The sequence below is a fragment of the Chinchilla lanigera genome, unplaced genomic scaffold, assembly GCF_000276665.1.
Source record: "Chinchilla lanigera isolate Chin_1 unplaced genomic scaffold, ChiLan1.0 scaffold00001, whole genome shotgun sequence".
Lineage (NCBI taxonomy): Eukaryota > Metazoa > Chordata > Mammalia > Rodentia > Chinchillidae > Chinchilla > Chinchilla lanigera.
This window is the reverse complement of record NW_004955402.1, coordinates 41,070,764-41,085,567: the sequence shown is the minus strand read 5'-3', so window position 1 is coordinate 41,085,567 and position 14,804 is coordinate 41,070,764. Positions and strand designations below refer to the sequence as shown.

The 14,804-nt window shown below is 41.3% G+C and overlaps 1 protein-coding gene across 2 annotated transcripts in view; it reads right to left on the bottom strand.

Moving 5' to 3' along the window:
- Positions 1-13,673, bottom strand: part of Wdr7 (WD repeat domain 7) — a 365,823-nt gene extending 352,150 nt beyond the window's left edge. For both annotated transcript variants that reach the window (XM_013510978.1, XM_013510979.1), the window contains exon 1: positions 12,701-13,673. The gene's annotated coding sequence lies outside the window, so the exon portion shown is untranslated. The remainder of the gene's footprint in view (positions 1-12,700) is intronic.
- Between the last annotated feature and the right edge of the window lie 1,131 nt (positions 13,674-14,804).

The window sequence follows — 14,804 nt, the reverse complement described above, 5'->3', positions numbered from 1 at the left end:
AGTGATTGTAACTTACCAGGTTCTTTTATTTTGCTTTAAAAGTGTACATATGCATATCACATAAGGTCTTCGTTTTGGTTTGTTTGGGTTTGAGGGGGTTATTTTGTTTTGTTTCAGTGCCGGGGGTGGAATCCAAGGCCTTGCACATGCTAGTTAAGCACTCTACCGCCAAGCTACATCTCAGCCCTAGGGTTCTCCAAATACAATTAACTTTACCAGGGATTAGCTTTTTAGCCTATACTCTTTTCAGATGCTAGGTCCTGTGCTGTGAGTATCCTGTCCCCAAACCTGCCCTTCGCTCATCCTGCTACCACGGTTTCACTATACCTTCCAAAAGCTTGATGTACAGTATTCAACCTTCTGTGTGTACTTATTTTTTACACATGAGTCTAGTTCAAACTAGTCTGTGGTCCTCAAGGGTAAAATCATTATATAATATCAAGAAAAAAGCCAAGCACCTTGCCAGGTATGGTGGTACACATCTGTAATCCCAGTATTCAGGAGGCTGAGGCAAGAAAATCACTGAGTTCAAGGCCAGCCTGTGCTATATAGTGACAAGACCAGCCTGAACTACATAGTTAGACCCTGTCTCTAAAAGAAAAAACCAAACAAACAAAACAACAACTACCTTTGTTAATCACTCTCAAGTGAACTGAATTTCACCAGAATTTGGTGATTTACCTGCACCTAAAAAGGTTACAGACTTTCATTAAAGCTCCATATGTATTTATTGCATGAACAGAGAAAACACCTAGCATTTATGAAGTTCTCACTGTGTGTCAACCTTTGTGTTAAGCATTTCACATATATTACTAATTTAATCTTTTTGAGAAAAAAGCATACCACTATCACAATCACCATTATGAACACTGTAATAATTCTCTGATAACATCTATAAGTCAAGCCCATAATCAAATTACTTCAATTGTCTACAAAATGTCTTTTATAATTTTCTTTTTTCCAAACCTGTAAATAAAACACTCAAGTTTTATACTCTGTACTTGGTTGTGATTTTGGACTGAATGTCTGAGTCCTCCAGAAATTGGTATGTTGGAGCCCTAACTCTCAGTGTGGCTGGAGACAAGACCTGGGGGAGGTGGCAACGGTTAAATGAAGTTGTAAGAGCAGGGCCCAAATGTGGTAGGGTTGGTGATCTTACATTGAGAGACAGGGACCCAGCGGGGTGGTGCACGCTTGTAATCCCAGCACTCGGGAAGCTGAGGCAGGAGGATCATTGTGAGTTCAAGGCCAGCCTGGGGTATAAAGTGAGTTCAAGACCACCCTGAACTGCATAATGAGACCCTGTCTCAAAAAGACTAAAAAAAAAGACAGGGATATAGAGATTTCTCCCTTTCACTGTTTGCCAGGACAGTGAGAAGATGCTTGCCATCTGCAAACAAACCCTGACAAACCTTGACCTGGGACTGTATCCGCCAGAACTGTAAGAAAATAAATTTCTGTTGTTTAAGTCACACTGTGGTATTTTTTTAGGGAAGTCCAAAGAGACTAAAGCAGTTCATTACAGCTAATTATAGAACAACCAAACAACCACCTCTTTTTTTTCATATTCTTTTAAGAAACAACACAAATCCTATTGCTTGCTCAATGTTCTACATTTTAGATTGTTCTGATTATCTTTTTATAAAGACATTGCCCATTTTCCTATAAACTCGAAGATTAATCTAAAGGTATCATTAGGCTTCTCAACATTTTGGCAACACTCCATAGTGATGTACACTTCACACTACACCACTGCAGGAAGTATATAATGTCATGTTGTCCTATTAATGGTAATGCCATTTGATCATTTAACATAGTGACTATCAGATTCACCCTCTATAATGTATCTGTTTTCTCTCTTTGAAACCATTAAATAAACTATGAAGTGACACTCTAAGACCATCCTGTTCTACAATATCCCATGTGATACTGGTACCCCTGTGATTTCTAAAAACTATAATGCCACAGTGGTGGCACATGCCTATAATCCCAGTACTTGGGAGGCTGAAGCAGGAGGATCTCCATGAGTTCAATGCCAGCCTGAACTATATAGTGGGACTGTCTTAGTTACTTTTCTCTCATTGCTGGGACAAAATAAGAGATAACCAAAGTGAAAAGGGGAAAGACTTATTTAGCTCAGTTTGTAGAGCTTTCAGTCTATAATTGGCTGGCTCCAAGGCAGGGTGGCACATGACTGAGAGGCAACAGTTCATAGTAGCAAAAGACAGCAAAAGCAAGCCAGGGAAGGGAGAAACAAACCCCTTTCAGCCCTTCTATCTTATCCAGACCACTACGATTAGGGTGGTACCAACCCAATGAGTGGAATGATCTGAGCAATCACTCAACCTTAATCCCAGAATTGAACTATGAATCAATCACAAACTCTAGATTCAACCACCTCCGAAAAAGCCCCCTCTAAAAGTACATGAGGCTTTAGGGGGACATCCAAAAACAAACCATTCTATCTCAAAAGAAACAAACACAAAAAACCTGTAAAACATTTAAGATTATATATGAAAAATCTATAGGAAGAAAATGTTCAAATGGGAAGGGGAACTAGGGTGGCGGATGTAGGAAAGGAAGGAAGAGTAAAAAAGAAAAGGAAAAAGTAGAAACATTTTGTAAATAAAGAGGGGAAGAGGGGCTGAAAGGAAGATAGGGGAATGGGAAAAATAAAGAATCAAGATATATCATGTACAAGTACAAATTCCCTATAGTGAATGTGATCATTATGTATACCTAAAATATAGCAATAAAAATAAAAAAGAAAATAAATAAATAAAATTTTAAAAAGAAAAAAGAAAAATCAAGTATCAGACAATGCTAATTTCTCCATATTGCTTTTCTTACTCTCAGGTGCAAAAGCAAAATGTGTTTCTATCCTAGAATTACACGCATTTTCACAAGAGCATTGATACAGGGCCAGACTGTGTCCTTCCTGTGCACCAAGCAGGGCCCCTGTGATTTGCAGACAAAAACAAACCGAAATTCTCCCTTAGGAGAGTAGACAGACATGAACAAACAATAGGCCTTCACTAATAGGCCTTAGCTACCCAGTTACCAATGGGGAATATGGGAAGCAGAGAGTAAACACTAAATAGCTAAACACACTTGTCACAGAAATAATAAAAAAAGAAATGTGGGGGGCTGGGGATTTAGCTCAGCGGCACAGCGCCTGCCTGGCAAGTGCAAGGTGGTAGGTTCAATTCCCGGTACAGGAAAAAAACCAAACCCTCCCCCCCCCAAAAAGAGATGTGTGTGCGGGGTGTTGTGGCGCACCTGTGTTCTCCGCGCTCTGGGGGGTGTGGGGGGAGGGTCTTTTTGTGTTTTCGTGTCGCGTGTGCTCTGTGTTGTGTTTTCTGGGGGATTTTGCTGTGTATCGCAAACCCTTTTTTCAAAAAAACCAAAAAAAAAAGGTTTGCAAAATTTTATTCAAATTCTCATAGAAAAGTGTATATCCCAAACAAGATCACAGTATAATAAAGGCAATGCTCACTATGATTACAAATTCCATTTGTGCTTGTGCCTTTGCCACCAATTTACTGATGACATGAAGAAAATTGGAGACTTTGTGTACTATAATCCAGTGAGACAGGCAGGTCTCAAAGCACACTAAGGAAGTTACAGCATTCAGATACTTTCTCAGAACAAAGTTGCTCCGATCAAAGGGTGTTATGGGACATGATGTTGTAAACACTTATGCAGCTGACCAGATTATACTTACTTTGGCGGCAGAGAAGTGTATATACTCTCCATGAGCCTGACACTTCAGGGCTGCTTTGCTAGAGAAAGTTCCAGTATTCAGTTTCAAAAGAACATGCAGAATGAACAGGTGATGAGAGGGGCCTACACTTATTTCATATTGCTGGAACAGCCCAGAGCATATGTTACAGGTTTGGAAGAACTGTAGAGTTATCTGGTCAAAAATACATCACAATTTTAAAAGTGACTCATAGATTTTGAGGAATATACATCATGTTCTAAATCTCCACAGCTGCCATTAGGCTGCCTGACTTCTCCCACGAAGGGTCTCTCTATCCCTCACCAATCTGCATCAGCCTCAATGCTTATCGATTAAGCTAAAAGCCAGCTATTCCTACCAACTATTCCTTACATTTTAAAAGAAAGAGATTTCATTTGGAAGAACAAACTTCAGTTTTTTTTTCTTCTCATCCATCTCTCATCTCCCCCGAATATCCACTCATTTCTACTTTTTTTGCTCATATTGCTATCAAAATTCTAAACTGCCTCAGCTGTATGTCTCTGAGTATATTCCTAACAGAGTTAAGTGATACATGCATACCCATGTGTTTTGTTTTGGTGTGTTTGTTTTGTTTTTTTGAGACAGGGTCTCTCTATGTAGTTCAGGCTGGCCCGGAATTCACTCTGTAGCTGACCTCGAACTCCCAGAAATCCTCCTGCCTCAGCCTCCCAAGAGCTGGATTTATAGGCGTGCAAAACCATGTGCAGGGAATACCTATGGTTATAGCAGTATAATTACAATAACTAAGTCTGAAAACAGCCTAGATGCTCATCAACAGACAAAAGATTAAAAAATTGTGATATATATACATGTAACAGGACATTTTTCAGCCATAAAGAATGAAATCATGTCATCTGCAGGAAAATGGATGCAATTTGAGACCATAACATTAAGTGAAGTAAGGCACACACAAAAGTTAAATATTGCATAGTTTCTCTTATATGAAAAACCTAAAATATAAATAAATGAGTAAAATAAAGGTGAGATGGTAGGAAACTAAAAGGTAAACTTTTTAGAGATGGCAAAGGGGGCCAGAGAGTGGGCAGAGAATAGGAGAGAAAAAGGATCAAAAGTGATCAGCATATCTTAAATACATGTACCAGTTTACCAAAGTGAACATAACTGTTATGTCTGACACTAATAAAAAATAGTACAAATGTGCGGCTGGAGATAACATTGTCATACAAACAAGAAGAATCTAGCTGTCCCACTTAGTGACCATAAACCTTGAGGAAACACAGCCTTTCTGCCAGGTAGAGTGCTCTAATCAATGGCATAATCTTCCTACTTGCAGACTACAGAAAGTGCTGCGCTCTACCTGTCTTACAAACTATTCTTGAGAAGGTGTTGAATGCCCACCCCTTGGCTAAATCTAATGTCAAGTTCTAACCTGCTTTTTACTAGACCTACAGGCAGCATTGGATACAGGGCATTCTCTCTCCCTGAAACATTTCTTTACTTAGCTTTCTCCTTTTTTTGGACACAGTGTCTTCCCTTAAAAAACAACAACAACAAGAAAATCACTAAGTTGCCCAGGCTGGACACGAATTTGCAATCCCGCCTCAGCCTTCCGGCGTGCTGGAATTATAAGCCTGTACCACCACGGCTGGCTCTTTTTTTTTTTTTTTTCTCTTCCCCAACCGTTAAATGTTCGCATCCTCAGAGCTTGGTCCTTGGCTTCTCTAGCAACATTCCCTCCTCCCTCAAAGATCCCAAGTCACAGCTTTAAATACCATCTATACATGGACAGCTCCTCCAACTTACAGCTCAGCGTGCTCCTCCGAATTCCAGACTCATGTGTCCACCTGCTCACCCAACGCCTCCTCTGCACAGCTACTAAGCTTCTCAAACTAGACAGGGCCAAAAGTGACTCATGTCTTCCTCATCCCAGGTAATAACACTTCCATTTTCACAGCTCCAAGACCTACATCCTAGAGTAATCTGTAATTCCTCTCCCATGTATACATTCCTCTCCATGTATACAAACTCTTGAAAGCAAACTCTACTGGCTGAATATCCTTCAAGGTATATTCAGAACCTGCCAGCCATGGTGGCGCATGCCTGTAATCCCAGCATTCAGGAGGCAAAGGGAGGATGATCCCGTGAGTTCAAGGCCAGCCTGGTACAAGGCCAGCCTGGGCTACATAGCGAGATCCTGTCTCAAAAAAAACATTATCGGCCAGGCGTGGTGGTGCACGCCTGTAATTCCAGCACTCGGGAGGCTGAGACAGGAGGATCGTTGTAAGTTCGAGACCAGCCTGGGCTACAAAGTGAGCTCAAGGTCAGCCTGAACTGCAGAGTGAGATCCTGTCTCAAAAAGACAAAAAAAAAAAAGAAAAAGAAAAAGAAAAGAAAAGAAAAAGGACTAATCCTTAATAATTCAGAATTTTCTCTACCCTCACCTGGGCAGTGCCCTAACAATTTATGATTCATCTTTTTATGGCTCCCACTAATCCAGAAACTATCAGGAAAAAAAATTTGCAATGTTTGTAAAAGATACCTAATTTTATTTAAAATAGTTAATATTTTTATGCAATATATAGCATATATACTGTTTAATGGAAGAAATAAAAACTCTACTTGGAAGCCAGGCATGGTGATGGACACAGGCCATTTGGGAAGCTGAGGCAGGAGGATCGCTGTGAGTTCGAGGTTAGCATGGGCTACAAAGTAAGTTCAAGGATAGTCTGAACTATATAATGAGACTCTGTTTCAAAAAAAAACCCCACCCCTATTTGGAACTTAAGGATTTCCTGAATACAGTCATAAAGTAGGCTTTCTCCAATAACATCTTTCATGTCAACCAAGCAACTTTAAGTATCAGACAAATGAATCATCTGTATGAAATTCAAATTCCAGGTTCACACTGCTAGTATGGTATCTATAAATGGGAACATAAGGAGTACTCTTGTTTATAACATAATTTGACTATACCATCCCCGCTGTCAGCTCATTCAGTTTATGATCAAAGCCAGGTGTACTCAATAGCATAGCACCTGTCTGGCAAGTGCGAGGTCCTAAGTTCAATTCCCCGTACCAAAAAAAGAAGCTAGGTATATATGTGAGACCGTTGATTTGCCTGGGCATGGTGGCACACACTTGTAATCCCAGCACTCAGGAGACTGAGGCAGTTCCACATGTAACTCTATATTATGGTTTAGACCCAGGATGTGCTTAGAGGTAGGACTTTTGGGAGGTAACTGGATCATGGGGGCACCATATTCATCAGTGGAGTTTATAGCTAAATGTGCTATTAGGAGCTGGAGCCTTGTCAGAAAGGTGACTTGGAAAGACGCATTTCCCTCCCGGACTGTCTCATCACTCTGCTTCCTGGCTGCCATGAGCTGAGCAGCTTTCCTCCACCGACCCTTCCACCATGCCTTCCTGCCCTGGAGCTGGGCAACTACCAACTAAAACTTAGAGACAAAATAAAGCTCTCCTTCTGTAAGTTGTGAATGTCAGGGATTTCATCTTAGCAATGACTTAAGACACTCTACAAGCAATAAAATTACTTCCAGATTTATACCATATTAAAACCACAATAGGTAACACTACACACCTAATAGAACAGCTAAATTAAAAATATAATGACAAAACCAAATGCAGGTAAGGCTGCAAAAAATATGGACTCTCACATGCATTGCTGGTATGTATGTAAAATGGTATAGCATTTGAAAAAACACTTTGGAAATTTCTTCAAAAACTAAACATATGCTTACCATACCATACAGCAGTCACATTCCTGGGCATTTGCCCCAGAAAAAAATGGAAATCTATATCCCTACGAAAACCGAATATTCACAGCAGCTTTATTTGTAACAGCCAAAAACTTGCAGACAGCCCTGAAGTCCCAGTAAATAGCGGGTTACTATGCAATGTGGAATACTAGTCAACCATAAAAAAGAATGAACTACTGATATATGCAACCGTTTGGACAAATCTCAAGAACTGTCTCATTCAACAATGTGCATGGATCCCAACTGGAATGTACTGCATACTATATGCTTCCATTTATGCAGCATTCCTACGATGACAAGATTATGGAGAAAAAGAACTGAGTAGTGATAACCAGAGGTTAGAGATGGTAGCAGGATGGTAGGCCAATGCAACATGAGGGAGATCTTTGTAGTAATGGAATAGTTCTCTACCTTTATTGCGGCAGTGGCTACAAAAATATACACTGGAATTGTACTATGTCTATTTCTTGGTTTTGATACTGTACTTCTTGTTGTTCAAGAGTGGAGCTATAGAAAATGTAACCACTGGGGGAAACCAGACCTCTGTACTATTTTTAAAACTTCCTGTGAATCTATAATTATATCAAACTAAAGCTAAAAACTAAGTGGCAAGAATTATTCACTCTTTTTTCAAGGGAAAAAAACAGGACCATGCCATAGTATTAAGAGTTGGAAAAGACAAAGAAACCAAAGTAACAAGACCCAGTGTTCAGACTGCAGGTGAGAATTTACACAATAGGAGTGGCACCATTATCTATGGGAAAAAAGAGAGAATGACAATAGGAAAATTGTCCCACCATATAAAAATGAAACTGGCTCACAAACTTGTGACACACAAAAGGGCAGACTCTGGATATCTTAACAATCTATAAGTTTAAAAGAAAAGTATGGCCAGGTATGGTGGTACACATCTGTAAACTCACCACAAGGGAGGCTGAGGCAGGAGGATCACTGCAAATTTAAGGCCAGCCTGAGTTACATAGTGAATTCAAGGACAGCCAGAACTACAAAGCAAGACCTTGTCTCAAAAATAAAATAATTGAAATTAGTAATATATAAGAGAGTAACTTTATGACACAGAACTAGGAAAAGACTTCTAAAACAAAACCTCCAAAATACCATAGAGGAAAACTATTATATCAAAATTGAAAGCAGCCGGGTATGGTGGCGCACACCTGTAATCCCAGCACTCGGGAGGCTAAGGCAGGAGGATCACTGTGAGTTTGAGGCCAGCCTAGGCTACAATGTGAGCTCAAGGCCAGCCTGAACTGCATAGCGAGACCCTGTCTCAAAAAAGACAAAAAAAAAAAATTGAAGGTATCTGTTCAATGCAATATATCATGAAAAAGGTTACTGACAAATGACAAGATTGAGAATAGAGATGTACATAATACTTCAAGGATTAATATCTAGGAAATACAAGGAAGTTCTGCAAATCCAAAAGAGAAATTTGGAGCCAGGATGGTGATACAAGCCTGTAATCCCAGCACTAAGGAGGCTGAAGCAAGAGGATTACCTTGAGTTCCAGGCCAGCCTGGGCTATATAGAAAGACCTTGTCTCAAAAAACCAAACCAAACTAAAACAAAAACAAAAGAAAAGTTGGTGCCACGAGTTGAATATGGTTTAAATGTGTCCCCCAAGGGTTTATGTGTTACAATTTAATCCTCCCTGTGAAGGATTAAAGGAGTGGCCATTTAATCTTACTATGGGGTTTAGAGGTAGGGTCTGAGGAGTTTATTAGGATAAGATAATGTTATCTGAATGGAGCAGAATGATTGAATACTGGTGGCTTTAAAGACAGACCAGAAGAACACACACAGGCGCATACACAAGAATGTGTACACGTTTGCATTTCTTGTCTCAGGACACAGCAAGAAAGCCATCACCAGACACACCCTGCAAACTTGGATCTCCAGATCTTGGAGCCAACATAACCCTCTTCACATTAAACATACCAGGGCAAGGTGTGGTGGCACATGACTGTAATCCCAGCACTTGGGAGGCTGAGGCAGGAAGATGGCCAGGAGTTTGAGGCCAGCCTGGGCTACACAGTGAGTTTGAAGCCAGCCTGAAATATAAAGTGAGATCCTGTCTCCAGGAAAATAAATAAATAAACAAAAAAAAAAAAAAAAAAAAAAAAACCCTATGGTCCTGTACTGTGTTGTTAGCAGCAAAAACCAGACTAAGACTGAATCTCATATAAAAATGCATAAAGAAATGAACAGGCAATTTCAAAAAAGGAAAAACCCAAAAAGTAAAACGTACGAGAAAATGCTCAAATTCACTAATAAGAGTGAAATGTAATTTAAAATGACATTTCATTTTGTATCAATTAGACTGTAAAAACAGGTACACTGAATAACACTAAGCAATGATGGGGGTATAAGAACACAAGAATCTCCATGGACTACCTCATAGGACTACAGAGCACTGCAGCTTGTTCTGGAATATAATCTGCAGTGCTTCAGTAAAATATATAAATTTTGCATGATTAAAGAATTCTAATTGTAGCACTCAGGAGGCTGAGGCAGGCAGATGCAAAGTTCGAGAGCAGCCTAGGCTACCAGTGAGTTCAAGGCCAGTCTAGACTGCATAGAGAAACATCATCTCTAAATAAATATATAAACAAAAAAACAAACAAATGACAATACAATCATGGATATATATCTCAAAGAAATTACTATAAGTCTAAAAGTTATGTTTATCACAATACTATCTATAGTGCTAGGAAAATAAAGATAATGTTGGTAGCTACAAAGGGTGGACAAATGAACTGAAATGCCGTGCAGCATTAGAAACAAGGGAAACACATAAAAAGCACAGCAGAAAAAGAAAAAATTAATGTGATATATAGTATACGTCATCTCTGTCAGTTAAAAATGTGAGCACCCAAAGCAATACACATTAAACAACACAAACAGAAGGATGCACACTACACACACCCACACACACACACACACACACACACCCCAGAATGTTCGTGTTACTGGGCTGATGAGTAAGAGAAAAGCCAAGGATGTGGAAACAAAAGGCAATGAATGAAGAAAAAAAAGCGAATGAGAGGCCTTGAACAGCCCAATGTTGATCAGTGACTTGAATAAGACTAACTCAATCCTCTGTAAATGAGGTCCAAAAAAGCCCTCATGGACTCCCTGCTAACAGCACACCACTAAAGCTAAATGTCTTGCCTTTATCATGAAATAAGAGCAAAAAAATTGGTTAGGCACAAGGTTCACTCCCCCAAAATTTAATTTCACACAATTAACACTCAAGGTAGGGGATTTAGCTCACCGGCACAGCACTTGCCTGGCAAGCGCGAGGTCGTGAGTTTGATTCCCCGTACCAAGAAAAAAAAAAAAAAAAAAAAAAAAAAAACAAAAAAGCCCTCATGGACTCCCTGCTAACAGCACACCACTAAAGCTAAATGTCTTACCTTTACCAAGAAAAAAAAAAAAAAGAAACACTCAAGGTAAAAACCAGCCAGGCTCTGAGTGTGGTGGCACACACCTGCAATCCCAGCACTTGGGAGGCTGAGGCAGGAGGATACATGAGTTTGAGGTCAGTGTGGGCTACATAGTGAGTTCAAGGCCACCCTGAAACAGAGAGTGAGACTTGTCTCAAAAAAAAAAAACTTAAAAAGGTAAAATTTAGCTACATGCGGCAATAAGAAAAATGAAGTGCATCTTAGTTTTCCTGTTAAGAGGGGTTCTAGAATTTTAAAGAGACATTTAAAGCCAGGCATGGTGGTAAATGCCAGAAATCCCAGCGCTCAGGAGGCTGAGGGAGAAGGATTGTTGCAAATTTGAGGCCAGCCTGCAATACACAGTGAGTTCAACATCAGCCTGGAATACATAACAAGATCCTGTCTCAAATTTCCTCGCCACTCCAATAAGAACAACATGTAAACAAATGAATTTTTCTACTACAATTTCTAGTGAACAGTGAGACATTTACTATCTACTCATAGTGGTTCACTTTCCAACTTAAAATAACTAAGATCTGCTATTTGAGATAAAATCAAGGCTGTTTCCCTTTCTTCATAATAACAAAAACATTCTTACCACATTCATTTTTGAGCTGCCACCCACCCCCACTGTCCTAAGTTTGCTTATAAAGCTCCAAACTGTTCCAAGTTAGAATTTTTATGCAACAAAATGTCAAAAACTCAGTCAACTTCTTTCATACAACAAAGGATTATTTCAAAATCCTAAGAAAGACACACTGTAAAGAGTTACAGTTTGCCTCTTTGGTCACATGACATATATTTCAAGGCAAGGAATGAGTAGCTGCTCCTGACTGGACCCTAAAATCAGCAGCATCAAGATAACAATGCAGTCTGGCAACTGACGCTGACATCGTTTCAGAATACAAGAAACAGCAATTTCTGCGTACGACCTGAGAAACAGACAAAGTGAATGGGTAAAAAATACACAGTATAATTTTTTAATCAAAGAGCGTAGTGCAGCCGGGCATGGTGGTCCACACCTGCAATCCCAGCACGCAGGAGGCTGAGGCAGGAAGATTATTGCGAGTTCGAGGCCAGCCTGGGCTACGAAGTGAGTTCAAGGCCAGCCTGAACTGCACAGTGAAACCTGTCTCCAAAACAAGACCAAAAAGGCGCGGGGGGTGGTGGTAATGCGAACTCCAAACATACCCTCAGAACACCGGGACCCATTAGTAAGTGAAACAGCAAGTACCCTTTCCTAGGAGCAAGTCCTAGGCAAAAGGGCTGAGAATAGGTCTAACAGACTTATCAGTGGCTTAGGCAAGGACAAATTGAAGAGTAGCACCTACAGTTAAGGGCAGCCTATGTGTACCCCCTAAAGCAAACACACTCCCCAAAAGCACTGTTAGTAACCCCATGATCATCACTAATCACTCATCCCGTTGAGATTATCCGTGGGGACAAGGCAGCCTCACCTCAAGGCTAAGTCACTGTCACAGCAGCAAATGTCATTCATCAAACAAGAGGACCCAAAGGCTCCCTGGAAGGACCGCACGCTCCCGGGAAAGGCGCCCTGCGGTGGGCCTGACCAGCAGAAGCATCAGATCGAGCTTCCAGCAGCAGCAACCTGACTGACAGCCGGCGCCGCTCCCGACAGGGGCGGGTCCGCGACCCTTGCCCCTGGACCCCAGCCTCAAGGTGCGGGCACGAAGCGCGCGGAGGTTCCCCCAGGAGAGGATCACGAGCTCTCTCACCTGTCACAGCTTCATCTCTCTGCGTGGTGTTGTCTCTGAGACCGGCCGCGGGCGTCCCGGCGCAGCAAGACGAGGAGTGGGCGTATCCGACGAGGACGTGTGGGGTGCACAGAGCAGGGCGGGGAAACCTTAGGGACCGCAAACCCTGTCCTGCCGCCCTCTGTCCACCGAGGTAGCAAAGTGCTGCTGCCGCCGCCGCCACCACCGCCGCAGTAAATCAGCTGACACCAGCCTCAACTGCCGTGACTTTCGCCCAACTGTCGCAAAAAAAATGGAGGAGGAGGGAAGTGCTCACCGTTTCCGGAGACTCAGTGCTTCAGCGGGCCAGTAGGCGCCGGCTTCGTTACCGTGGAGACCGAATGGCTGACAGGGGTCAACTGTGGGCAAGCAGTGTGCGCCCGCCATCATTGTTGTGGGAATTCTGGGCGCTCTCCTCGTCTCCCAGCTCGCGTGGTGAGAGGACCTGAATGGAGAGAAGGATGAAATAGCAAGTCTAGGTTGTCCCGAGGGCAGAATGTGGAAAGCTTACGTTTCTACCCGTGTAACTCAGTTCAGGCTGTTGAGAAATGTTGCTGCTTCCTTCTGGCCTCAGAATTTAGCTGTTGCCTACGACACAGGGCCAGAGGAAAGAACTCTCCTTCGCGACTAGAGAAAGCCTGACTTTGTGCAATACTTCCATGGAGAAGGATGAATAAACGTCCACCGTGTGGACAGCAAACAGTAGTGGAGCTTGAGGTCTGCTTCTCAGAGAAGCAGGTCTTCCGATCTCACTTCCTCCTCTACGCAGTCGTCCTGGGGAGAATGCTTCTTCATTCTCAGTTCGCGTTTACAAGCTAGAGACGTATCCGTGTGGCTCTCTGGGAAATTGAAAGAGTTCAATGATAGTTCATGATTTGCTGTGCGTCCATCTTCTTCTCAAGTATTGGCCGAATGGGTGAATGAATGCCTTACTGGTGACTAATGGTTAGTTCGATTAAAAAGACACAAAGGCTATGCGTTCTATGGCTCTTTTCTCCCTTTTCCTTTATAGGCTGTCTAGTGAATCTGTGGAATAGGTGTGGATTCTATTACAGCTTTCCAAAGTTGCGGTGTGTACCAATCACAAACCCTACAGCTTTGTGAAGGAAACCAGCCTGGGCTACACAGGGAACTCAAGGCCAGCCTGAACTACATAGTCTGACCCGTCTTAAAAAAAAAAAGTGTGTGTCAATATATTCCTCTTGTGATGATGAATACATTTACACCATTAAGTTCATAACCTCCTTTATAATTTACATGAACTTTTTGGAAAAGCAAGATTCACAGACTGCTTACTATAGGATAATTTTAGACTACATTAAAACATTTGGTTTGTGAAGGAAACCTGTAGCATAAAGGCATATATATGGGGGCTGGGGATTTAGCTCAGCGGCAAAAAGCGCCTGCCTGGCAAGTGCAAGGTCGTGAGTTCGGTTCCCAGTACCGGAGAAAAACCAAAAACCAAAAAAAAAAAAAAAAAAAAAGGCATATATATGTATTGAGCCTTAGATAAAAGCAAAAGTGAGAACGAATCTGGCATGTTTGGCTTGAATGGAGGAAGGCAGGCTCTGCTTCCTTCTGAAACCCAAAAGGTAGGGAATTCCTGCACATAGAAAAGTGTGTTGGAACTGGACAGCTAAAAAGAATGGCAAATGTCCAGCAAGATATATAAGCTATAATACAGTGCAGTATAAGAAATGCATAAATAAAGAGTAGGGAAGAATGAGATGAATTACTTCCAGGGAGGAGTAAGGAAGTATAATCACATTAGGTTTTATAAAGCTCTACAAAAATGCACAGGATTTAGGATAGAATTGGGAAAGTAAAACAACTTTGTCACCAGTATTAAAATGTAAAATATGGATGAATACAATGAACAGAAAATTAAATTTGGGAGAAACACAGGAAATAAATTAGATGTAATAGAAAAAAAATGTGCCTAACTTTAAGTAGGGCCTAACTATTTCTATCCTGTGAGAGACTCCTCCAACAGGCAGTCTTTGTCTTGGCAGTCTCTCTTGGGTTGGTAAGACTGTCAGATTAAAGCCAGACCCAAGAAATTTAAAAATATGGTAAAATAGAATAA